At 47.9% G+C, this 27,977-nt stretch overlaps 1 protein-coding gene across 1 annotated transcript in view; it reads left to right on the top strand.

Moving 5' to 3' along the window:
* The window catches only part of KHDRBS3 (KH RNA binding domain containing, signal transduction associated 3), a 274,683-nt gene that overhangs the window by 235,580 nt on the left and 11,126 nt on the right, over positions 1–27,977 (top strand). The window lies entirely within an intron of this gene.

Below are 27,977 nucleotides of genomic sequence, written 5' to 3' on the forward strand. Positions count from 1 at the left end.
ACATTAGATCCTGGAAAACCTGGTTGCCAAACTTTGACCTTGATGAAAACATGTCTTGTTTCTCGGCACACAGGAAAATGTGCAGTGTATTTCTTCTTCAGGTTAATTCTTCCTTTTTGTCAGTGATATATGTAATTCTTTATATATGTATCAAGTCATTGAGTACGTTGAAACAAAGAATTGTGTTTTTGGTATTCCGCTCTGGGGCTCAATAACAATGTAATTCTCATTGAGGAGAGCTCCATTGATAAGTTTGAGTAGCCCTGGTTCCAGGAGCAGTTTCTACAAAATAGATACATAATGTAATTTTCTTTACAAAGGCAATTTTTCTAACTATATATACATGTATCTATATATCTATATTCACTGACGAAAACAAAGGTTACAGGGACGTTATAGGTAAGTTGATGTTTTACCTGTAGAAAACCAGAGAAATTCAGCAGCTTATGTTAAGAAACTACCACTCGTTGCCTGCAGCCAGACTCTATGGCCAACCCCCTTACCACCCAACCCTACGCCATGCACAGCCTCTGGCTCTGCATGGCAGGAGCTGCCCGTGGCCTGTCTCTCTGGGTATGAGAGTGTGTATCCGGGTGTAAGAGTGACTGTGAGAGTGGCTGTTTGGGTGTGAGTGGGTGTGTCAGTGTTTTAGTGGGTCTGTGACTTGGTGTGTCAGTGTGTGTGGGGTTCTGTGAATGGGTGTATGAGGGTTCCAGTGGGTCTGTGACTGGGTGTGTGAGTGGGTCTGTGAGTGGGTGTGTGAGGTCTGAGTGGGGCTGTGCGTGGGTGCTTGAGGATAAGAGTGGGTCTGTGAATGGGTACGTAAGTATCTGAATGGGTCTGTAAGTGGGTGCTTAAAGGTCTGATTGGGTGTGTGAGTGGTAGAAAGAGAATGAAAGAGGGAATTTTAGAGAAAGAGAGTGAGAGGAAGAGAGATAGTGTTTTAGGCTTTGATCAATGATTTACTTAGAATTAGATATTTCTGGACAAATTGAAAGAAAATGTATTTGTCAATTGAAAAGAGTGAGATCACCTTTCAGTATGAACCTTAATCTTTTGAAGTTTAAAAGAATTTTAAAAAGGAAAATGACCCCAGAGACAACTGAAGTAGAAGCGTCAACTTTCAGTGTGACGTTCTGTCACCTTAACCTTAAAGCCATGGATGGCTCCTTACTGTGGTACTTCCAGACACATCTATGACACTCAACACACTTATGCGATTGGAAAGAAACGTGAATGGCCCATCACTAGGAAGGTTTAACAGTTAAAACACTAGTAAATAAACAAACACACTGCCCGGCAATACTAGGATTTGAACCTATTGAGTGACAGCACAACACCTTGAACATTAGGCCAGAAGGGACTCTGTTGCGCTCTGCATCCTTATGTAACTATAACAATCGTACCAAACATCTTGCTAGTCTGACTCTTTGAAGTCATTGCATGGAGAGACCATTGCAATAACAATCTCTCTCCCTCTTCCATCCCTTTATGAGATGGAAGAGAGAGCGAGAGAGAGAGTGACAGGTCCACGGGGGAGCCTCAAAGTCCTGCAGTCCTTGCTGGCTCCCCATATCTGGTGGCCCTGCACATTTAATTTGTAATTGTGCCCCGGGGAGGTGGCGATGCCTGGGGCTGCAGGGGAACCAAGTGGCTCCCTTTGAAAATTTTAATGCCCTGGGACTTGTCCTACCCGGGGGTTTCACTGGCACAAGCACGGGAGCCTGCACTTTTTTTTCCTAATTTCTCACGACTCCTCGCACTGAAGATCTTTTACAAAATGCATTTTTGCTTAAGGGGTGCCTCTCTGGGACACCCGCATCAGAGCTAAGAAGTCAGGGTGTCCATACTCTGGCCCCTTTTCTTTTTAATTCTTTTTTTTTATTTATGTAAAGTGATACTTAATACCATATGGTAATCCAACTCCCCGCATGCAGCCAACACCATGCTCTGAATGGTATTTGGTCGTGCATGGCAGGGTGTTGGCCACAGGGGCCATACAGCCAACTCCCACATGCAGACAGCCCTATTATTTTGGTTTGTGACCAGGCCCTGTGGCCATCCTCCACCAAGGCAGCTAACCCCACACCACTTACTGCCAATGCCCGCATGCAGTGGGGGGTTGGCCACAAGACCTGTCCCTGGGAACCCCAGAGCCTTTTATTTTAAAGAAGAGGGGGGCGGCTTGGCTCCCTTCTTGAACCTGTTTTACCCTGGAGACCCCGTGCCCCAAGACCATACTTATTTTAAATGGTTTGGGCCCCATTTGGGCCCCCTCTCCAAGCCTCCTTAGACCCTAGGGACCCCATCCCTCAGGGCCACTATTAAAATTAAAGGGGAAGGACGCTGCATGCCCCCCTCCCTGAGCCTTGTAAAGCCCTGGGGACCCCATCCCCTGGGCCACTAATCAAAATTAAGGGGAGGGGAGGTTAGACCGCCCTTCCTTGGGCTGCTTTTGGCCCAGGAACCCCATCCCAGGGTCCAGTATCATATTCAGGGGCGGTGGGGGCACTCAACCCTCCTCCCCAGATGGATTTTGGCCCAGCGGACTCCATTCCTTTAGAGCCTAGTCAACAAAGGGTGGCTGCCCTGGTTCCCACCCAAAGCACCCACTGCACTATTGTTGGCGCCATGGGGAGAGCCCCAAAGGCCCCCAAGGCTCCAGCCTCCTCCAGCAGGAGTTGGCATTGCTCTCACCCACAGGGAGCCACTAATAATGCTGCTCCCTGTGGGTAGGAGCAATATTAAGATCGGTTTTCCTGCCCACATCACTAAGGGTGGGGAAACAAATCTGAAGTCCAGTCCCAGTGGGGAGGAGCATTTTTGAAGTTCCCACCAGCTGGGAGCTGCCTTGGTGTTTGCTCTTGTTTGGCTGTAGATTTGAAATTGCTCCTGCCAAGCGAGAGCAAACACAGGTTTCCCTGCCTTCAATAGTGCGGGCAGAAAAAACACTATGTCCCGGGGGTAGGCACCTCAGGACATAGCATGCAAGCCTGCCCTGGGGATGGGGTCCCCAAGCCATTAATGGCAATACAGCCCCCCCTCCTCTTTGCATACATGGGCAGGCCCAGGGAGTATGGGCTCCCTGGGGCCAAACGCAGCACTGGGAGGAGGGCTGTGTACACCTTCCCCCTTTACTACATGGGCAGGCCCTGGGGATAGAGTCCCCCGGATGAAAATGTCCCTGGGATGGGAGCCACGGGGTCTCCTTGCCCTTCACTACACAGCGTAGCCCAGAGTGATATAGTCTTCAGGGCTAAAAACAGCTCAGTGATGGGGCTGTGTGCCCCCTCTACCTTCACTACATATCAGGGCACCGGGGAGTAGGGTCCTTGGGGTCAAAATCAGCTCAAGGAGCGGGGCTACTACCCTGTTCCCCTTCACTATACAGCCAAGTGCCCAGGATGGGGTGCTTGAAGCCAAAATCAGCCTGGGGGAGCATGCATGCCCCCTCCCCCAAAAATAAAAATATGTTCCGCTTCGGACCCAGTCCTCCCGGGGAACTTTATGACTGGAGATCAGGCTTGTTAATTTTTTTTTTCTTTAAATTGCCACAGATTTTCAGGTCCTCCACAAATTTGCAGTACGATTTAAAATGGCCCCATGCCAAGGTATTCTTACCCTGCCCCCTTATGTATTTTTTTGCATTTTTTAGGACTCTGGACGAAGTCCGAAGTGATGACTGACACCACTTTCTGGTAGAGGTGGTGACAGCCAATCAGATCTCCGTTTGAAATCTGTCAGGATCTACGGAGCCTTCACGTCCCTAGATATACAAAATTGTTGAGCATTAATTGCTCAAAAACTAAATGGGTTTACACCAAAACACAAAAAGCTCTTGTTCTGGATCTAGCTCTAACTTTCTGCCAAATGTGGTATAAATCTGTTCTGTGGTTTAGGCTGTAGCAGTATCCAAAGTTCCTATGGGAAAATGAATGGAGAAAATGCATTTTGGGACGCACCTTTTTTCTCAGCCCCTGCTTGACTGATTACCCCTTAACTTTCCATGACAAATCTGGGCAAAAAAACACTTTTAAAACAAGTTTCATAGAGATTTGTTTAACTGCACCAAAGTTATTATCAACACAAAAAAATGCATTTCCTACGGAAACACTAGCCTAACTGTAACTACCCGGTGGCGACTGCTACTGGGTAATACATACATACATATACATACCAAACCAAAGGTTACAGGGATGTTATCCTTAGGTTCTAAATGTACTTGCACAAAACCATTGAAATTCAGCAGTTATAGTTATGGTTAGCTGAAGTAGCTATAGCTTGTGCCCTAAGGTAACTATAACTCATGCCCTGCCATGTACAGTTTTGCCCTCAATAATTTTACTGCCAATGTGACATTGATATTATGAATGATGTTATCAAAGATGTCATAAGTAATGTAATTTGTGGGATAATTAACAGCACTGATATGAACATTTTATTTTTATTTTTTAGGAAAGTTTAGTCTTCCAAAGGAATCATTACCTAACCTAATTGAACATGTACTCTAAATCTTCCTAGTATTATACCGTTAATTTACATTTGTGTGTGGTTGTTTTGCCAAAATTGGCTTAAACTTAAAAAAAACAAATCAAGTGACCATCTGAGTAACATGTCTCTTTATATTACCACTAGCCTTTGATAGAAGAGGCAACAAAAGCTTTACCCTTCAACGTGTTGCTCTTAATGTGTAACCTACATGCTTCATACTTTAAGTTGGAATCCTACAGTTGATATCTACTTGCAGACTACAGGATCTGTACAGATGTTTTTATGAATCTTTGGAACAGCGTAATCAAACTGTGTTATTGGACTGTATACTAATTTATTTAATGCGCTGATTTCTGCCTCCCATGCTTGCAGCCAGGCCCATAACTATGGTGATGAAGGAGGATATCACCCAAAAATTGGGTCTCATGACACACACAGCACTGAATGTAGTACTGTCATGCATGGCCTCACTGCAGTGTGTTGCTAAACTCAACTGGAAACCCCAGGTCCGGTGATACAGTCCTGCACGGGCACCTCCATATCACTCCTCCCGCTGGCAGAGGAGAACAACTTGTAGGGAGGGAACCAGCAGGACCAGGAACATAAGGCGCACATCCCAGGACCTACGGCTCTATACCCTAAAGAGAGAGAAGTGTGGCATGGAGTTGTCTCTTGTTTTCTGGGCTTCGAGACCCACACTGAACTACATCAGGTCCAGCAATCTGCCTGCATTTCTGGGTTACAGACAGCAAGGCATGTCTACCTCTTTTAAATAGGCAACCTCAAACAATTCAACACATACTGTGTTTATACATTCCCATCAATCCTGGGAGCTCTGGTGAAAGGCAAAATATATTGGCATGATTACCATGGTCAATATACAAGCAATAGAACCATATGTAATTGCAACCCTGCCCAACTTCCCTCAGCACAATCCCCCAAATGGAAATTATGGGTGGGGGGCCTAAACCTATATTTTATTGCAGCAGGAGTGGAAGATGATTTAAAGATGGTGCTGCTGTTGCACCTTTCAGGGGGCTGACATACAAACTGTTCTAGGCAATTCCAGAAGCTCGTCCCCCACACACCTCTGACACTAAGTTGCAAGTGCATGCTTTTTTACAAACTGACCTCAAAGAAATAAGTATGTGAGCTTCAAGACTTATTCAAAAGTAACGGGGTCTGAAAGACAAGACTCTCTCCCTCTTCTTAGACCAGTCAGTCCAACCTGTTGCCTTAAGACATCACAGAGTGGCTTTTCACCTGAGGCCAAAAGTGTAAGCGAAACTCAAAAAGTTTGAGAAAGCAGACATAGAGAAAGTGGATGGCCCCACTCCCTGGGTATCCCCGATTGTCATCGCTTGGAAACCCAAGCAACCAGATGAGGTGAGACAATTTGTTGATTTGTGGCTGCCAAAAGTCTCCATTGAAAGACACAGCACGTTATCCCCTCCTTAGATGACAAGTCAGAAAATTGAGTGGTGCCAGGTGGTTCTTGAAGATGGACCTTTGCATTGGCTACCACGAAATACTACTTAACTCTGAATCATGTTACATTACACCCATTTTGGATCATATGGGCCTCCACAGGTACAAAGGTTTTAACTTTGAAATATCTAGTGTCACTGAAGTGTTTAAAAACTTGATTCAGGAGGCACCTTTTGGGATATTAGGAGTCATAAATGTAAGGTATGACATCCTCATCTACTTTGTGTCAGTAGAAGAGGACAATGACAGGCAGAGAAAAGTGATACAAAAACTCCTAGAAAGAGGCCCAAGAGTACATAGAGAAAAGTGTGAGTTTCAATACCAATTCTCATCAGAAAAGGTTGCCCTGAACCTTGCTAAGGTCTGAGATGTCAAGACGGCGACCCTCATCCTGCTTCTCAGAAGTCCATAGTTTCCTAGGGATGGTAAACTATTGCAAGTTTTTAATCAGAGACCTGTCTACCTTCACATAACTCCTGGGAGAACTCACCAGAGGTTCAACACCATGGACCTGGGAAGTGCCCAAGAGGAAACATTTCAGAAAATTAAGGACTCACTGTCCGCATGCACCACCCAAGTCTACGTTGATCCAGTGAACTCTTATCAGCTATTCATCAATACCAGCCCCACTGTCCTTGGAGTAGGACAGTCACAAAGGCAAGAGTTTGGTGAGTAGATTCCTGTGGCATATGCCATACAGGCACTGGCCCTTCAGAACAGCGCTACTCGCAGAAGGAGCAGGAAGCGCTCGCCAGTCACTGGGAGTGTCACCACTTCCAACTGTATATGAACTGACACCCATTGGTGGTACATACCAATCACAAACCTCTTAATCCGCTGCTCCAAGGGTCAGCCTCAAAGCCATGCCTCACATAAGGAAATGAGCCCTCCAATTACGGGATTACTTGTTCAATGTAGGGTCTCAGAAACATGTGTACTACTTATCATTAGATCTGACATTTGTGGTTTGGTATTTTACCACACTTTTTACCTTCACTCCCCTCTTTTTACTTAGTTCATTTTTGTTGGCTTTTAGGCTTTGTGTACTTTACCCCGGCTAATCAGAGGATAGGTGTTTATGCTTTTTCCTCCTAAGATTGTTTTTCATTGTAGTAAAGCTATCTCTCCCATAGAGTAACACTTGGTACACTTAATAAGTGATAACTTCAGTTTGAAGATTTAAATTCCTCTTCAATTGTAAGGTTTAGAGAGTTGGCAGTGTACTGCCTAAACCAAATGTGCCTTTCTGCCAGTGTCCAAGGTCACATGACTGTGAATGGCTCTCCTCTGGTGTACTGTATATTTTTTTCAGACAGGGAAACAAAAGAGAATTGCGTGTGGAGCGAGGTGCTCCTTCCCTGAGCAGGGTGTCCTGGGGGGTTCACTCAGTCCTTCCTGAGCTTCAAATTATAGCAGAAGTGCTATACCCACTCCCTTCCTGCCTTCTATGACTGTCTGCCATGCCACTGACAAATGCAGCTCACACCTAGACCTGTCTCCCATTTGCTACCCTAGACAATTTGGAGCCAAACCCAGGAAATGGGGAAAGCTAAATATGGAGGCACCCCCTCCCCAACCCACAGGCTGGCACTTGGTATAAGAATGACAATCAATCAGTCAATCAAACTGGATTTGTATAGCATGGCTAATTGCCTGTGAGGGTATCCGGGTGCTGGAGGCACTCTCAGAACCTCTCATCAGAATGCTCTTGGATCTCTGGAAGGTTGTAAAGAAGAACTACCCTATTCTCTGAAGATGGAAGACTGGACCTGCTTGCCTTAAACCTAGGATCCCCACCAGTGATTCCAAGGGTCAGTTGTAATACCTCCTGTTAGGTTACAGGGACACAAGCTTCCAGAGTCTTCCCAGCAACTGCAACTGACCATCACCACCTGGACCTGCCTGAGCCCAGCTGCTGATCTCTGCTGGAATGAGTCCTGATCCTGAAGAAGTGCCTTAGAGGTACTAAACCCTTGGCTGGCATCAGAGTGTACTACCCCCACCTCAAAATCAAGCTGAAGTTGAAAATCCAGAACTTTGGTTCTCTTTGTGACCGCAAGCAGACTACTCATGTCAGCAACAATCACTGCCTCTCAGGCAAAACTAATTTCTGTTGGCGACCTGCTCTTCATGCCAAACAGCGACCGCCCCCCTCTCCTGTCAACATGAAGCTCCAGCAATCATGGCTCCTCCAGCCAATGATGATTTTCTTGCCCCTCGCCAATGCGAAACTCCATCTGAGGTAGGCTTGAACTTGTGACTTTGAACTCGTTCTGTGCATTCAAATACTTATACGTGGTTCTTTGTACTTTTTGTTTTTTGATTTTTGGTGCTACATTCACCTAAACCTTTAAAAAGTAATTACTCCAGTTTTAGATATTGGATGTTTTGTTGTTCTGGCTTCTTTGATTTATTACATTTTACTATATTTTTCTAAACTGGGTTAGGATTTTTCTTCTGTTATGTTCTCAGTACTGTTTGACTGCTTGGATAAATACTTCACACATTGCATGTAAGTCAAGCCTGATTGCTTTTGTGCCGAGCTACCAGAGAGTTAAGCACAGTTTTATTTAGGAACTTTTGTGGTGCATCCTGACAAGAACTGTGTTCACTAATGACCTCATTTCCTATACTTATCAATGTATCCTTGGGCAGTGAACTCTCAAGAACAGGTAAAGGAAACATGGAAGTACAATAGATATGTGACTAAAAGATCCCTACCGACTGTTGGAAAAAGATTAGATCCCACTAGGCTCAAAGAGCACCCAAGACACAAAAGACACTGTAATCACTGTATAATGTGTGATATGAGCTGACCGCAGATGACAAAAAATGCCTGCTTCAAGCCATTGACTGGTTAACCCCAGCTGCTTCGTAGCCCATGCCCGGCACCAAGGAGTGGTACAGGCAAAAAGTTGGTTACACAACAAGTTACTGTTCCTGTAGTAGAGAAGCTGGTGGAAATAACTGCAACTTTCGAAATATGTATCATGTACCATGTCACAGGACAACCCAATCAAGTGGCCCCTACCATTACGGAGGACGGCCCTGGTAACCATGGGTCTGTGGCAAAATGGGCTTGATAGCTTCTCAGATGGCAGATACATGATCATTTTCATAGAAGACTACTCATAATATCCCAAGGTAGAGATATAGAGGCCACCAATGCAGCCATTGAGGTTCAGTATGAATTAGAAAAAGTCATGGCTGCCCATGGTCTATTACAAGAGTAACAAACTGAGAATGGACCCCTGTTTCAGGAGTAGGAAATAGTAGAGTATCTAAAGTTATGAAATCTAGTGCACAAAAGTATAACACCCTGGGCTAATGGGGAAGTAGAAAGGTTCATGAGAACTGTGATCAAGGTAATTGACATTGCCATATTCACTCCAGGCCTCTTCTTCCCAGAGTATCACAAGCCCCACATCCTACCACTGTTCAAGCACTCAGTCAAGCATGCATGCATGGCTGGGTAGTCGGGGATATCATTCCACACCATGACAGCGGCGTGCCTTGTCCCATAATTGACCTGCAACTGCTACAAGATTGCCAGGAGGGAAATTCCTGCTAAAGCGAAAAGAGGAAAGCATTCCAGTTGGGCATACCAATGAGAGATTCAGTTCTGGTCAAATACCAGCAAATGGGCAGCAAATGTAGAATGCCCTTCGAACCAAGACTGTAGCAGGTGACTTGCCACCCATGGTCACAGCAAGAAGAAGTGGAGAAGAAGTCACGAGGAACATTTCATATTTCAAGAAAAACAGAGAGAAAGCTCTGGGGTTGGTAGTGAAGGAGTGAGAAGAAGAGGAGGGCGCCAATGATGACCTGATTTCCAGTGACCCTGGACCCTGGTCATCAACGCATGTGGAATCCCCTGACAGGCAGGTAACGGCAAGTACCCCAATTGAGATGTCTACTGCTCCCGCTGCTGATGCTAAAAACACAAGACTTTGCTCCTTGACAATGAATAATCGAGGTCCCCACTCTCTGTACCAGCTGAGGCACAATCATGCTCCATCTGAGTGCATCAGAGACTTTATGGTATGATTCAGAAGCAGCAGCTGAGGGCCATGAGAGGGGAAGAGAGCAGTTTGAGCTTTTTTTACCTCTTATGATCATAGTGGCCTCACAAAGTAAACATGGGTTAGTCAAAAACTTTTTATATTGATATGATGTGCAAAGATGGACATGTTTTGCTTTCAAGTTCTGGTATGTTGTAAACTGAAGGGCATAGTCAGCAATGCTAGAGACCTACTGGCAGCAGTTGCTTTTAGTAGAGATTGTCTTCCGTGGTGGAAGAAATGACAGTTTATATTTCAGTATTTCTAGCTGCTAAACAGGTACTACTAGGGGTAGTAGTTTACTCTTCCATGTGAGAAATTTCCCATGCCATCATTACAGCACAATTTAGTGAGCACTTATACACAGTACTTCACATTCCAAAAGCTGGATGTGGTACGACGTACATTTGGCAGTGACACCTGTCATAAGAGCTACTGAAATCGATCTCTTTTGGACATGAATATCTAGCATTTTCAGAAGGAATTTAGTAATACAATGGTGATTGTCAAGCATTAATCATTTTCTAAAACATTACAGCAGATGAAACTCCGGTTTAAGGACAGTCTGCATGCTTTCATTTTTGAAGTTCTGCCAGGTACGGTTGAGCAGCATTTCTTTATCTTTGAGTGTCCTGAAGACCAGGCAGTATTTGGCTCCAGGGCTGACTTTTGGGGGGTACAATCAGTCCAACGGCAGCTGGTGCTGACCTCGGGATGGAGGAGGCTCTGCTTTTAAAAACACCTGTTGCAGAGTTCCTTGTGCATTCAGCAGTTCTCAGGGAGCAGTAAAAATGTCTCGATAACTCTGGTGATTGATGTTCCTGCTGGAGAGGTATCGGAGATTGTCTAATGGTAGTTTGACCCATCATAAAGTATGACAGAGGGTTAATATGCCTGCTGCAAAGAACTTGTATCCTGCAGCTCCCAGATCAGTTTTTAATGTGGATAGCTCAGTAGACTACTACTTTTGTCACAGAGATCCTTCTGTTACTGAAGTTCATAAGCTACAATCTTAATATAGAACAGTGACTTATGCTGGCATCTAAGAGCTCCATGCAAACTGATAACAGTTAGGACATTGTGGCCCTCATTATGACCCTGGCGGTCCGTGATAAGGCGGCGTTAATACTGCCAGCTGGCCAGCGGTTAAATAAAATGAGATTATGACCACGGCGGTAACTGCCAACAAAGACAGCCACTTTAACACACCGACCACCAGGGTGGTAACTGCAGCTGGGCTTGGAGACTTTGGTCTCCAGCCAGGCTGCCGTTACATTCATTACATTCCCACCCTCAGGATTATGACCCCGCCTACCACCAAGGTTTTCGTGGCAATCTTACCGCCACAAAAACCGTGGTGGTAGGCATTATCAGTGCCAGGGAACTAATAGGGGTCTCCCCGCCCCCATCCCCCTCCCCCAGAGCCCTCCCCCACCTTCCCCCTTACCCTTCTGATCTCCCCAAACATACACACACCTTCATGCTCAGACATACACACGAATACACATACGCATACCTGCATTCACCCATGCATGCACACATGCATTCCCACACACCGCAGCACACACCAACATACTTTGGCGCACACACGCATTCACTACACAACTACATGCATGTACACTTACATTCAGTCATTCTCGCACTCACTCAACGCGACTCACACCTGCATGCATGCATACCAAAACATACACACGCACATCACAACACCCCCACCCCCACACACGCACACAACACCCCCCACCCCCTCTCCTGTCAGAGAACCCGACTTACCGGCTTGCATGGAGTCCTCCGGCTGGAGACGGGACGCAGCGCTGTTGTCAGCAGCAGCGTCCGCCAGCAAAACACTGCCAGGCCATATCATTGCTCATGATGTGGTCAGCTGTGTTTTGCTGGTGTTGCGGTGCTGCTGACAGCAGCTCCACCTTACCGCCGTCCGCCGCCATGACCGTCGGCGATATTCTGCCAGCCTTCTGGCAGAATTCCGTCGACGGTCATAATACGCGTGGCCGGCTGGTAGCCACGGCAACGGAATGTTGGTGGCGGTCGCCGTGGCGGTAGGGGGCAGTTACCAACAATGTTGTAATGTGGGCCTATGTTTTTTCCCGGTCTTTCATTATCCATTCCAAATGTTTCTAAAAATGCTTCATTTGGGTAGGAATACATTGTTATTAGTAAAGCCAACCAGCGCTTCAAAAAAATGAAATGCACATGAGAGCGGGATGATGGTGAGATGAGGGGCACCTTTGGAAGTGTTAATGAAGAAATCTGTAGAGGAGGCCATTGGATGGGTGGGGGGCTGGGGGGTAGGGGGTGGAACACCAAAAATGATTGTGTCACTGGGCGCTACCAGCACAAAAGTAGGCCCTGTATGTCTGTGCTTCTATTTTACCCTTATTGTGCGGACGCTGTGGTGGAACAAGCCATTGAGCATGTGACAATGAGGAGGCTAGCCACTTAAAAGGTGGCACTGCTTCACACAATTGGGCTGCAGGATTTAGTCGCAGCACCGTCTGTAATGTTCCTCTTGTGTTTAAAGCTCTCTTTGGTGTAAAATATAGAGATCCGAAAGAGAGGTGATCTAGTCTATGGAACCCCTTTTTCATATTCCCAGGGCGGAGAAAATGCTCGCAGGATATACGCTTACATAATAATGCATTTGATAAAATGCATATAATAAAAGGCAATACATTCTTTCTGTGGCTAAGACAATTGTATATGCCTGATTGGGAAGTTCTATCATGTTTATGTTGCTCTTTCACTTCACTATCACTCTTCCAGTACTCGATATATCCCTTTCACTAGTTACCAATCTCTATGTATATATACATATATATATAGTTAGACTTTTCATCCTTGGCGTGGTCTCCCTTAACTTTTTGCCTCCGTTTCCCAGGTTGTTGATGTGTGCAAGACTCTTATTTTGCTGTTTTTGTCACTCTGGGCACTTTTCCACTACTAACTAGTGCTAAAGTGCAAGTGCTCCTTTACAAAATGTGTATGTAATTGGCTTATCCATGATTGGCATATTTGATTTACTAGTAAGTCCCTAGTAAAGTGCACTGGAGGTGCCAGGGCCCGTAAATCAAATGCTACTAGTGGGCCTGCAGTACTGGTTGTGCCACCCACATAGGTAGCTCTGTAAACATGTCTCAGACCTGCCACTGCAGTGTCTGTGTGTGCAGTTTTAACTGTAAATCCCTTTTCTTACATGTCAGACACCCCTAAGGTAGGCCCTACATAGCTCCAAGCGCACAGTGCGTTGTATGGCTAAGGTAGGACATATAGGGGGTGATTCCAACCTTGGCGGGCGGCGGCGGAAACCGCCATGTGGCCGCCGTGCGGCCACAATAACGCGGACCCCATTCCAACATTCCCGCTGGGCCGGGGGCGCTAACCAAGTTAGCGCCCGCCGGCCCAGAAGGAATGAGGCCGCAACACAGGAGCCGGCTCCGAATGGAGCCGGCGGTGTTGCGGCCGTGCGACGGGTGCAGTTGCACCTGTCGCGCTTTTCACTGTCTGCTAGGCAGACAGTGAAAAGCTGGCCGGGGCCCTGTTAGGGGACCCCTGCACTGTCCATGCCAGTGGCCCCAGGACACCCCTTACCACCAGCCTCTTCCTGGCGGTGAAAACCGCCAGAAACAGGCTGGCGGTAAGAGGGTTGCAGCGCTGCCCTGGCGGATCATCCCAGCCAGGGCAAAAACGGCGGAAAACCGCCGGCCCCGGCGGGGCGACCGCGGCTTTACCGCTGTGGTCAGAATGGGGATTGAAGCACCGCCAGCCTGTTGGCGGTGCTTCCGTCATTCTTGCCCTGGCGGTCCAAGACCGCCATGGTCAGAATGACCCCCATAGTAATGTGTTTTATATGTCCTGACAGTGAAATATTGCTAAATTTGTGTTTCACTGTTTGAAGGCCTATCCCTCTCATAGGTTAACATGCGGGCTACCTTTAAATCTGATTAAAGTGTAGATTCCCTTTGGGAGTGGATGGACATGTGGAGTTTGTGGTCTCTGAGCTCACAATTTAAAAATACATCTTTTAGTAAAATTGATTTTAAGATTGTGTGTTTGAAAATGCCACTTTTAGAAAGTGAGCATTTTCTTGCTTATACCATTCTGTGACTCTGCCTGTTTGTGGATTCCCTGTCTGGGTCAGTTTGACAGTTGGGCTGCTTGCACCTCACACCAGACAGTGACACAAAGGGAGCTTGGGTGTAGTCTGCATTTCCTGATGAGCCATCTGTGCTAGGAGGGAGGGGAGGAGTGGTCACTCACACCTGAAAGGGCTGTCCCTGCCCTCACACAGTGCAGTCTCCAACTCCCTGGTGAGTGTCCGGGGCCTGGCCTGGGCAAGGCAGGATTTCACATTCAGGAGAGACTTTGCTTTGGATTTCCAACGCAAGCACCGCTTGGCGTGTAAAAACAACGCAAGGCCTGCCCGGACCCGAGAGTGCTGACCAGATCGACGCATCGCTCTCCTTTGGAGAGAAGAAATGATGCACCCCGACCAGGACGAAAGGAGAAACGACACAAGGTCTCGCTTGTGAGTGAAATCGACGCATCGTAAGCCCTTATTGATGCACACTTGCCCGTGCTGGGTTATTTTTGACGCACCCAAGGTACATTTTCACGCTAACAGTGTTAGTGTGTGTTTTAAACTACATAAAGACTCTTTTTGCTTTTTAATTGACAACTTGACTTGTGTATTGTGGATTTGTGTAGTTTTGGTCTTGTTTTGTTTAGATAAATATTTTCTATTTTTCTAAACTGGCGTTGTGTCATTTTGTAGTGTTTTCATTAAGTTACTGTGTGTTGGTACAAATACTTCACACCTAGCTCTCTGAAGTTAAGCCTACTGTTCTGCCAAGCTACCAAGGGGGTAAGCAGGGGTTAGCTGAGCGTGATTCTCTATTACCCTGACTAGAGTGAAGGTCCTTGCTTGAACAGGGGGTAACCTGTCAACCAAAGACCCCATTTCTAACATATATATATATACGTGTTAGACTTTTCATCCTTGGCGTGGTCTCCCTTAACTTTTTGCCTCTGTTCCCCAGGTTGTTGATGTGTGCTGGACTCTGATTTTGCTGTTTTTGTTGCTCTGGGCACTTTACCACTGCTAACCAGTGCTAAAGTGCATATGCTCTCCTGTTTAAATTGTATGTAAGTGGTTTATCCATGATTGGCATATTTGATTTACTAGTAAGTCCCTAGTAAGGTGCACTAGAGGTGCCAGGGCCTGTAAATCAAATGCTACTAGTGGGCCTGCAGCACTGGTTGTGCCACCCACATAAGTAGCTCTGTAATCATGTCTCAGACCTGCCCCTGCAGTGTCTGTATGTGTATTTTTACACTGTAAATTCGACTTGGCAAGTGTACCCACTTGCCAGGCCTAAACCTTCCCTTTACTTACATGTAAGGCACCCCTAAGGTAGGCCCTAGGTAGCCCCAAGGGCAGGGTGCAGTGTATGGATAAGGTAGGACATATAGGAATGTGGTTTATATGTCCTGACAGTGAAATACTGCCAATTTCGTTTTCACTGTTGCAAGGTCTGTCTCTCTCTCATAGGATAATATGGGGGCTAACTTTAAATATGATTAAAGTGTAGATTCCCCTAGAGAGTAGATGGACATGTGGAGTTTGGGACCCCTGAACTCACAATTTAAAAATACATCTTTTAGTAAAGTTGATTTTAAGATTGTGCGTTTGGAAATGCCACTTTTAGAAAGTGAGCATTTTCTGCTTAAACCATTCTGTGACTCTGCCTTGTTTGTGGATTCCCTGTCTGGGTCAGTTTGACAGTTGGGTTGTTTTTCACCTCACACCAGACAGTGACACAAAGGGAGCTGGGGTGTGATCTGCATTTCCTGATTAGCCATCTCTGCTAGGAGGGAGGGGTGGAGTGGTCACTCTCATCTGAAAGGACTGTGCCTGCCTCTGACAATGCTGTCTCCAGCCCCCTGGTGTGTGTCTGAGGCCTTGCCTGGGCAAGGCAGGATTTCACAAGAAGGTGTGAATCCCCTTTGAAGAAAGGTGACTTCAAAGACTAAAATGGGTATAAGAAGGGCACCCAAACTTACAAACTTTAGAAACACTTCTGGAATCAAGAGGAACCTCTGCCTGGAGAAGAGCTGATCGCTGAGGAACAAGTGCTGCCCTGCCTGTGACTGTGCTTTGTGGAGCTTTCCTGCAGTGCTGCTTCTGCCAGAGTAAGAGGGCAAAGACTGGACTTTGTGTGCCTTCCATCTTGAAGAAGAAATCTCCAAGGGCTTGATGTAGAGCTTGCCTCCTGTTGTTGAAGTCTCAGGGATAGCAAAGACTTCTTCCTGCCAGCACCTGGAGTCTCTGGAGAGACCCCTACTCTGCTCTGTGGTGCCCTTCCAGTTCCTGGGACCCTGAAAGGAGAGGCTGGCAGCCTAAGGACAAAAATACACGCACCGAGCACCGTGCGGAGAAAAGATCGACGCGAATCCGATCGCGGCTGAGAAAACGACGCGACGCCGGCTCCGCAGCTGAGAAACGACGCCGCAGGAAACGCGACCGGAGAATCGACGCCCGGAGCAGGAGAAACGACGCGCAGCATCGCTGACGAAGGCTGAGAGATCGCAACCAGCGCCGCGGGACTTTCGGACCGTCGCGTGGCTGGCTTTTTCGACGCGCCTCGCCGTGCCGAGCTGTTTTCGACGCATATACCCGTGCAGGGTTATTTTCGACGCACACCGCCCGTGCGGGGTTATTTTTGCCGCAAACCAGGTACATTTTCACGCTAGCAGCGCTAGTGTGTTGTTACAACTACCTAAAGACTCTTTTTATTTTAAACCTTTAAAAAATCATAACTTGACTTGTGTATGTTGGATTTTTGTCGTTTTGGTCTTGTTTTGTCTAGATAAATATTTCCTATTTTTCTAAACTGGTGTTGTGTCATTTTGTAGTGTTTTCATTAAGTTACTGTGTGTGTTGGTACAAATACTTTACGCCCAGCACTCTGAGGTTAAGCCTACTGCTCTGCCAAGCTACCAAGGGGGTAAGCAGGGGTTAGCTGAGGGTGATTCTCTTTTATCCTAACTAGAGTGAGGGTCCTTGCTTGAACAGGGGGTAACCTGACTGTCAACCAAAGACCCCATTTCTAACATTGGTGACCAGCGGTCGGGATTTGGACTTGTATTTGTACTTGACATACAGTAATTAAGTGTACACTACTGTTTTGATCTCAGACCACTACGTGACCACATACTACTAGTCTTGTGATTTTTGTTTTTACTTGGACTGTTTTTCTCGGCATTCAGTTTCTTTTTTTTCGCTGATCCCGTGATTGACTTTGCTGAAACTTCATTTGAGGACTTGCTTTTCTGTTTTTGGAACTGTGCATATTTTTTTAACCTCTCATCATGTCTCAGTCTGGAGATGCCCTAGCTGAAGCTGCTTTTGACTTGGAGAAATTGGAGAGCTACAAAGTGGCTCAGTTGAAGCAGTTTTGTAGTAATGTTGGCTGTCCCATTAAGAGCTCATCCAAGAAGGATGAGCTGCAAAAGGCGCTGAGGGCCTGGGTGACAGCCAAAGCAGCTGAGGGGCACACAGATGAGGAGCCAGAGGGGGAAGAGGAGTTGCAAGTCACTCACACTGATGTAGTGGGTGGGCCTGCTATGTCTCAGGGGAGAATCTCCAGGGCAGGTAGCAGTGTGTCCTCCAAGAGTCTGACACCTGGAGAGTTACAGGACAGACAGGCAGAGAGGGAGTACCAGTTGGAGCTGAAAAAGCTCAGTCTTGAGGAAAGGAAGATAAACATGGCTCATGAGCTCAGTTTAAAAGAGATAGATCAGAGGAGTCAGCCCAGTAGGGATGGTGGCAGAAATTCTACAGTGCAGCCTGAGAGAAGGGTACACATCCCAAAAGACCTTGTGAGGGATTATAAGAGGGAGGATGATATCTACTTGTGGTTCAAGGGTTATGAGTCAGCTCTCCACATGAACCTGGTCCCTGAAGCTCATTGGGGGGCAGCCCTGTGGAAGCATTTTGAGGCAGAGGGGAGGGACACACTGACGGCCTTAGGGGATGCTCAGAGTCTCACCTACCCTGCCATGAAGGAGGCCTTACTTACCAGGTATGGTCTCACCCCTGAGCAGTACAAAGAGAAGTTTAGATCCTACAAGAGAAAGGAATCCCAAACATGGTTGGAATGTGTTGATTCTTGTTGCAGGTCACTGGATGGTTGGGTGAAGGGCAGTAAGGTAAACACGTATGAGGGGCTTTACAATTTAATTGCTTGGGAGCACTTGTACAGTTTATGTTTTCCAGAGCTGCGCCAGCACCTCATTGACAGCAAGCTGACTGACCCCAGGAAGCTTGCACAGGAAGCGGACCGCTGGGAGAGCACCAGGGTCCAAAAGAGGTATGGGGGAGACCACGCCAAGGGTGGGCAGGGTCCCTCTCAGAAGAAAGGGGGGGGTAAGGGCAAACAGGATGAGTTCTCTAAAGGGCCCCAAACTGATTCCCAGGGTAAGGATTCCCAACCCCCCAGTGAAAAGAAGCCATGGTTCTCCAAAGGGAAGCCAATGGCAGGTGGTCCCCTACGTAAGTGCTATTCATGTGACCAGGTGGGTCATGTGAGGGGGGACCCCAAATGCCCCAAAAGTACACCGGCACCCACTGGTGCACCGTCCCAGGGTTTGGCCAGTGTAGCGCTTGGGGAGGAGTTGGTTTCAGGTGGGTGGGAACCAGCAGAAATGACCCTTGTCTCACTAGGGGACAGTGAGATGGTCCAGAGAAACCTAGTGCCTGATAACACTAAGAAGTACAGGCAATGGGTGACCATCAATGGACAGAGGGTGGAGGCTCTGAGAGACACAGGAGCCAGTGTGACTACAGTGAGGAGTCACCTGGTGTCTGAAGAGCAGATTGATCCCCGGGTACTTCACCAAGTAGTTGCAGTAGACAACTCTGAGCGCCTCTGCAGAGTGGCGCAGGTTCCCTTTGAATGGGGGGGGGTCTCAGGTTCCTGGAAAGTAGCTGTGAGTCCAACCATGCCTGTTGATTGTTTGCTAGGCAACGACCTGGAGGATTCCCCTTGGAAGGAGGTGGAACACAGGTCTCACTTGGAGATGTTGGGTCTGCCTGGGTGGGTATGCGTATCCACCCGGTCTATGGCAGCCAATCAGGGTAGTCAAGAGCCCCTGGAGCCTGAAACAGTGGCCCAGGGGACCGCCAAGAAGAGGAAAGGCAGGAGGCGCGGGAAACCCGCCCCAGAAGTTCCCACGGTCCGGGAGGAGGCAGAGCCTGAGGGTGATGCCCCGGAACCTACAGGGGAACAGGTGGCTGAACTGGGGGAGGTCCCTGAGCTGTCGCAGTGGCAGCAGGAAGGGGGACCCACCAGGGAAGTATTCTGCACAGCGCAGAAGGAATGCCCTACTCTTGAGGGACTGCGGCAGCAGGCTGCAGCCCAGGCGGCTGGCGGGGCGCCAGGTACTCACCTGATTTATTGGGAGGATGGCCTCCTGTATAGTGAGCCTAAGGTTCCTGAGCCGGGGTCAGCTCGTATGCTGGTGGTACCCCAGGGCTTCAGGACCTTCCTACTGGGTTTGGCTCATGATGTGCCTTTGGCAGGACATCTAGGGCAGGACAAGACCTATAAGAGGCTTGTCTCCCACTTTTACTGGCCCTTGATGAACAAGCAGTCAGCTGCTTATTGTAGATCTTGTCAGACTTGTCAGGCAAGTGGCAAGAGTGGGGGGAAATGCAAAGCTCCCCTCCAACCTTTACCGGTAGTCAGTACTCCCTTTGAAAGGGTAGGAATTGACATTGTGGGGCCTCTGGATCCCAAGACAGCCATGGGCAACAGGTTCATCCTGGTCTTGGTGGACCATGCCACACGGTACCCAGAAGCTATTCCTCTAAGGACGGTCACCGCCCCCGTGGTGGGACGTGCCTTGATGGGGGTTTTTACCCGCATGGGGTTCCCCAAGGAGGTAGTATCTGATAGGGGTACAAACTTCATATCCACTTATATGAAGTCTCTGTGGAAGGTGTGTGGGGTAACCTACAAGTTCACCACCCCTTACCACCCCCAAAGTAATGGTCTGGTTGAGAGATTCAACCGCACCTTGAAAGGCATGATTCAGGGCCTGTCAGAGCCCTTGAAGCGTAAGTGGGACGTCCTCTTGCCATGCCTTCTGTTCGCTTACAGGGAGGTGCCTCAAAAGGGACTTGGCTTTAGCCCCTTTGAGCTCATCTATGGCCACCCTGTGAGGGGACCGCTCAGTCTGGTGAAGGAGGCTTTGGAGAAAGCTCCTAGTAAACCACCCCAGGATGTATTTAGCTACATGCTGGCACTAAGAAACCAGACTGCCCGCTTCAGGAGTCTCGCTCAGGAGAACCTGGAAGCAAGCCAGGAGGACATGAAACGGTGGTACGACCAGAATGCCACTCTGGTTGAGTTTCAGCCTGGACAAAAAGTGTGGGTCATGGCACCAGTGGAGCCTAGGGCTCTCCAAGATAAGTGGACTGGGCCTTTTGAGGTGGTGGAAAGAAAGAGCGAGGTCACCTATCTGGTAGACTTGCAATCCCCCAGGAACCCCTTGAGGGTCCTACATGTCAACCGCCTCAAACCACACTTTGAGCGAACTGAGCTATCCATGCTCCTAGCGACAGATGACGGGGTGGAGGAAGAGAGTGAGCCTCTTCCTGACCTCCTGTCTGCAGGAGAGAAAGATGGGTCTGTGGAGGGAGTGATCCTCTCCCCCTCCCTGACTGAGGAACAGCAGAGGGACTGTCGCCACGTGCTGGGACAGTTCGCCTCACTGTTTTCCCTGATCCCAGGAGTCACACACCTGTGCACACATGATGTGGACACTGGGGACAGTACACCTGTTAAACATAAGGTTTACAGGGTGACTGACAGGGTGAGGGCTTGCATTAAGGAGGAAGTCTCCAAAATGTTAACCCTAAGGGTTATTGAGCACTCCAGCAGTCCTTGGGCCAGCCCAGTGGTCTTGGTCCCAAAGGCTACTGCTCCTGGTGCCACTCCAGAACTTAGGTTCTGTGTGGACTACCGGGGTCTCAATGCGGTCAGCAAGACTGACGCACACCCCATCCCCCGAGCTGATGAGCTCATTGATCGGTTAGGAGCTGCCAAGTACCTCAGTACGTTTGATTTAACATCTGGGTACTGGCAGATTGCCTTAACTGAAGGGGCAAAGGAGAGGTCAGCATTCTCTACCCCCGATGGGCACTTCCACTTCAATGTGATGCCCTTTGGGATGAAGAATGCCCCTGCCACCTTTCAGAGGTTGGTCAACCAGGTGTTGGCAGGACTGGATGAGTTCAGTGCCGCCTACCTGGATGACATTGCTGTGTTTAGTTCCACATGGGAGGAACACCTGCAACACCTCTGGAGAGTGTTAGAGGCCCTGCAGAAGGCAGGCCTCACTATTAAGGCGAGCAAGTGCCAAATAGGGCAGGGTTCTGTTGTGTACTTAGGACACCAGGTGGGGAGTGGCCAGGTGGCACCCCTACAGCCTAAGATTGACACGATTCTGGCTTGGGAGCCTCCCAAGACCCAGACTGAAGTGAGAGCCTTTTTAGGTCTCACAGGATACTATCGGAGGTTCGTTAAGGGATATGGTACCATTGCTACCCCCTTAACTGAGTTGACTTCTAAGAAGCAACCCAAGAAAGTGATCTGGACAGAGGCTTGCCAGAACGCTTTTGATGCCCTGAAGGCGGCCATGTGCACAGCACCTGTGCTGAAGGCACCTGACTACTCCACGGAGTTTGTTGTACAGACAGACGCCTCAGAGCATGGTATTGGAGCAGTACTCTCACAGCTGAATGAAGAGGGCCTAGATCAACCCGTAGCCTTCATTAGCAGGAGGTTACTACCCAGGGAACGTAGGTGGAGTGCCATAGAACGTGAAGCGTTTGCTGTGGTCTGGGCACTGAAGAAGCTAAGACCCTACTTGTTTGGGACTCACTTCCGAGTTCAGACCGACCACAGACCCCTCAGATGGTTAATGCAGATGAGGGGTGAGAACCCAAAACTGTTGAGGTGGTCCATTTCCCTACAGGGGATGGACTTTACGGTGGAACATCGACCCGGTACAGAGCACGCCAATGCTGATGGTCTGTCCAGGTTCTTCCGCCTTAGTGATGAGAACTCCCATGAGGTTGGGTAGTTGCTCCCCACTTTTAGCTGGGGGGGACACGTGTTAGACTTTTCATCCTTGGCGTGGTCTCCCTTAACTTTTTGCCTCTGTTCCCCAGGTTGTTGATGTGTGCTGGACTCTGATTTTGCTGTTTTTGTTGCTCTGGGCACTTTACCACTGCTAACCAGTGCTAAAGTGCATATGCTCTCCTGTTTAAATTGTATGTAAGTGGTTTATCCATGATTGGCATATTTGATTTACTAGTAAGTCCCTAGTAAGGTGCACTAGAGGTGCCAGGGCCTGTAAATCAAATGCTACTAGTGGGCCTGCAGCACTGGTTGTGCCACCCACATAAGTAGCTCTGTAATCATGTCTCAGACCTGCCCCTGCAGTGTCTGTATGTGTATTTTTACACTGTAAATTCGACTTGGCAAGTGTACCCACTTGCCAGGCCTAAACCTTCCCTTTACTTACATGTAAGGCACCCCTAAGGTAGGCCCTAGGTAGCCCCAAGGGCAGGGTGCAGTGTATGGATAAGGTAGGACATATAGGAATGTGGTTTATATGTCCTGACAGTGAAATACTGCCAATTTCGTTTTCACTGTTGCAAGGTCTGTCTCTCTCTCATAGGATAATATGGGGGCTAACTTTAAATATGATTAAAGTGTAGATTCCCCTAGAGAGTAGATGGACATGTGGAGTTTGGGACCCCTGAACTCACAATTTAAAAATACATCTTTTAGTAAAGTTGATTTTAAGATTGTGCGTTTGGAAATGCCACTTTTAGAAAGTGAGCATTTTCTGCTTAAACCATTCTGTGACTCTGCCTTGTTTGTGGATTCCCTGTCTGGGTCAGTTTGACAGTTGGGTTGTTTTTCACCTCACACCAGACAGTGACACAAAGGGAGCTGGGGTGTGATCTGCATTTCCTGATTAGCCATCTCTGCTAGGAGGGAGGGGTGGAGTGGTCACTCTCATCTGAAAGGACTGTGCCTGCCTCTGACAATGCTGTCTCCAGCCCCCTGGTGTGTGTCTGAGGCCTTGCCTGGGCAAGGCAGGATTTCACAAGAAGGTGTGAATCCCCTTTGAAGAAAGGTGACTTCAAAGACTAAAATGGGTATAAGAAGGGCACCCAAACTTACAAACTTTAGAAACACTTCTGGAATCAAGAGGAACCTCTGCCTGGAGAAGAGCTGATCGCTGAGGAACAAGTGCTGCCCTGCCTGTGACTGTGCTTTGTGGAGCTTTCCTGCAGTGCTGCTTCTGCCAGAGTAAGAGGGCAAAGACTGGACTTTGTGTGCCTTCCATCTTGAAGAAGAAATCTCCAAGGGCTTGATGTAGAGCTTGCCTCCTGTTGTTGAAGTCTCAGGGATAGCAAAGACTTCTTCCTGCCAGCACCTGGAGTCTCTGGAGAGACCCCTACTCTGCTCTGTGGTGCCCTTCCAGTTCCTGGGACCCTGAAAGGAGAGGCTGGCAGCCTAAGGACAAAAATACACGCACCGAGCACCGTGCGGAGAAAAGATCGACGCGAATCCGATCGCGGCTGAGAAAACGACGCGACGCCGGCTCCGCAGCTGAGAAACGACGCCGCAGGAAACGCGACCGGAGAATCGACGCCCGGAGCAGGAGAAACGACGCGCAGCATCGCTGACGAAGGCTGAGAGATCGCAACCAGCGCCGCGGGACTTTCGGACCGTCGCGTGGCTGGCTTTTTCGACGCGCCTCGCCGTGCCGAGCTGTTTTCGACGCATATACCCGTGCAGGGTTATTTTCGACGCACACCGCCCGTGCGGGGTTATTTTTGCCGCAAACCAGGTACATTTTCACGCTAGCAGCGCTAGTGTGTTGTTACAACTACCTAAAGACTCTTTTTATTTTAAACCTTTAAAAAATCATAACTTGACTTGTGTATGTTGGATTTTTGTCGTTTTGGTCTTGTTTTGTCTAGATAAATATTTCCTATTTTTCTAAACTGGTGTTGTGTCATTTTGTAGTGTTTTCATTAAGTTACTGTGTGTGTTGGTACAAATACTTTACGCCCAGCACTCTGAGGTTAAGCCTACTGCTCTGCCAAGCTACCAAGGGGGTAAGCAGGGGTTAGCTGAGGGTGATTCTCTTTTATCCTAACTAGAGTGAGGGTCCTTGCTTGAACAGGGGGTAACCTGACTGTCAACCAAAGACCCCATTTCTAACATATATATATATATATATATATATATATGTTCGATGGCATGTGTAGCTTCAGATACACATGCTGTGCATTATCCTGCCATCTAGTGTTGGGCTTGGAGTGTTACAAGTTGTTTTTCTTCGAAGAAGTCTTTTCGAGTCACGAGACCGAGGGACTCCTCCCTTTCGGCTCCATTGCGCATGGGCGTCGACTCCATCTTAGATTGTTTTCTTTCCGCCATTGGGTTCGGACGTGTTCCTCTTCGCTCTGTATTTCGGTTCGGAAAAGTTAGTTAGCTATCGGAAAATTTGACGGTATTGTTTGTGCTCGGTACCAGGTTAGTGCTAGCACATCGACACCAAAGAAAGAAGTGCTCCGGCGGCCCTTCGGGGCTTCCACTCCTCGGCGGGGCCTGGTCGGCCCGACCGCGTCCATCTTCAGACCTCATGGACCGGACCATCCTTCCGCTTCTGCCCCAACTGCCACGCAAGGTATCCTTATACAGACCAACACTTGGTCTGTAATCTGTGTTTGTCTCCCAAACACAAAGATGATACTTGCGAGGCCTGTCGGGCATTTCTATCTAAGAAGATGGCATCAACACCGGCAGGGCACATCGACGTCGAAGAAGAGGAGAGATTCTCCATTCGAGATTAGGACTCCGACGAGTCCGAGAGTGAGCAGCCGAAGACGCAGCAAACCATGAGTAGACCAGCCCCGGCAAAAACTCACACCAAAATAATGAAGGCCAAGGGGACGCCACCACCAACAGGCCATGGCTTAACCCGAAAACACGGTGACCAAACATCGGCACCGAAAAAGGCCTCCCAGCAGCCGAAGACATCCGACTCCGGTCGAGATACCAGCTCCGACCAAACTCGGCACCGAGAGTTCGGCACCCCGAAAGTCAAGAAGGTTTCCTCGGAGCCGAAAAAGTCTGTCGAAAAGATTTTGGTGCCGAAACATGCAGCCTCGGAGCCGAAACAAGGCTCCTATACAGAAGAACAAGGCCTTTCAACACAATTACAAGGTCACAGATTTGAACAAGAACTGGGCATGGGAGAGCCAGACCATACCCAGAGGAGGCTGCATATACAAAAAGACACGGGGAGAATCAGAACTCTTCCTCCAATAAAGATGAAGCGCAAGCTCGCATTTCAAGAAACGGAATTGCAGCCAAAAGCGAAAGTGGCTAAAGAAAAGACACCACCACGGTTCTCGCCACAGCAATCGCCATCACATTCGCCACATCTGTCCCCGGTAGCAACACCCCCAATGATGCAGTCACCAACACACACAGGGATGAGCCAAGATGACCTGGATGCATGGGATTTGTATGATACACCGGTCTCAGACAATAGTCCTGATTGCTACCCGGCAGGGCCGTCACCACCTGAGGACAGCACTGCATACATGCAGGTGGTTTCAAGGGCAGCTACATTCTATAATGTAGCATTGCATGCAGAGCCCATAGAGGACGACTTTTTGTTCAACACCCTGTCATCTACTCACAGCCAATACCAAAGCTTGCCAGTGCTGCCAGACATGTTAAAACACGCCAAACAGGTGTTTCAGGACCCAGTAAAAGGCAGAGCCATCACGCCTAGGGTGGAGAAGAAATATAAACCTCCCCCTACTGACCCTGTATATATCACACAACAGTTAACTCCTGATTCGGTGGTAGTAGGAGCCGCCCGGAAAAGGGCAAACTCCCAAACTTCTGGAGACGCACCACCGCCCAACAAGGAAAGTCGGAAATTCGATGCAGCAGGCAAGAGGGTGGCAGCACAGGCAGCCAATCAATGGCGAATTGCCAATTCTCAAGCTCTACTGGCACGATACGACAGGGCACATTGGGATGAAATGCAACATCTCATTCAACACCTTCTTAAAGAGTTCCAGAAACGTGCCCAAAAGGTTGTTGAGGAGGGCCAAACTATCTCCAACAACCAAATAAGGTCGGCTATGGACTCAGCAGACACGGCGGCAAGGACAGTAAACACGGCGGTAACCATTCGGAGACACGCATGGCTGCGGACCTCCTGATTCAAGCCAGAAATTCAGCAGGCTGTGCTGAATATGACTTTCAATGAACAACAATTATTTGGGCAGGAGGTGGATACGGCAATAGAAAAACTGAAAAAAAACACGGACACGGCCAAAGCCATGGGCGCGCTCTACTCCCCACAGAGCAGAGGCACTTTTAGGAAGCTGCACTTTAGAGGGGGGTTTCGTGCCCAAACCACAGAGCCTTCCACCTCACAAGTCAGACCCACTTATCAGGGCCAGTATCAGGTTTCGAGGACAATATAGGGGTGGACAGTTCCCTAACGCAAGAGGGAAATTCCAGAGCCCCAAAACCCCACAAACTAAACAGTGACTTCAATGTCACAAATTACCACAACTGGGAACACATAACTACGGACGCGTGGGTCCTAGCCATTATCCAACATGGTTATTGCATAGAATTCCTACATTTGCCACCAGATGTGCCTCCAAGAGCACACAATATGTCCAAACAACACTTAGACCTGTTACAACTAGAAGTCCAAGCATTGTTACAAAAAGAAGCAATAGAACTAGTATCCAACCATCAAAAAGGAACAGATACTCCCTGTATTTCCTAATTCCAAATAAAGACAAATCACTGAGACCCATATTAGACCTCAGAACACTGAATCTTTACATCAAATCAGATCACTTTCACATGGTGACACTTCAAGACGTGATTCCCTTGCTCAAACAACAGGACTACATGTCAACATTAGATCTCAAGGATGCTTATTTCCACATACCCATACATCCTTCACACAGGAAATACTTAAGGTTTGTAATCCAAGGCGTGCATTACCAATTCAAAGTGTTACCATTCGGCATAACAACAGCCCCAAGAGTATTCACAAAATGCCTTGCAGTAGTAGCCGCTCACATCAGGAGACAGCACATGCATGTATTCCCTTACTTAGATGATTGGTTAATAAAAACCAGCACTCAGCAACAGTGTCTTCTACGCACAAAATATGTCATAGAAACCCTACACAAACTAGGGTTCTCTCCAAACTACCAAAAATCACATCTACAACTGTGTCAAATACAACAATACTTAGGAGCAACAATCAACACACAAAAAGGGATTGCCACTCCAAGTCCACAAAGGGTGCAAGCCTTCCAAAATGTAATATTGAACATGTACCCAAACCAAGACTATCAAGTGAGGTTTGTAATGAGACTCCTAGGCATGATGCCTTCATGCATAGCCATTGTCCCAAACGCAAGACTACACATGCGGCCCTTACAACAGTGCCTAGCAACACAATGGACACAAGCACAGGGTCAACTTCAAGATCTAGTGTTGATAGACCGCCAAACACACTTCTCGCTTCAATGGTGGAATCCTATAAATTTAAACCAAGGGCGGCCATTCCAAGACACAGTGCCTCAATACGTGATCACAACAGATGCTTCCATGATGGGGTGGGGAGCACACCTCAAACAGCACAGTATACAGGGACAATGGGACGTTCAAAAAAGGCAACAGCATATAAATCATTTAGAACTGTTAGCAGTGTAGCATTGAAAGCATTTCAACCTCTAATAGCCCACAAACACATTCTTGTTAAAACATACATGTCAAC

The sequence above is a fragment of the Pleurodeles waltl genome, chromosome 2_2, assembly GCF_031143425.1.
Source record: "Pleurodeles waltl isolate 20211129_DDA chromosome 2_2, aPleWal1.hap1.20221129, whole genome shotgun sequence".
Taxonomy (NCBI): Eukaryota; Metazoa; Chordata; class Amphibia; order Caudata; family Salamandridae; genus Pleurodeles; species Pleurodeles waltl.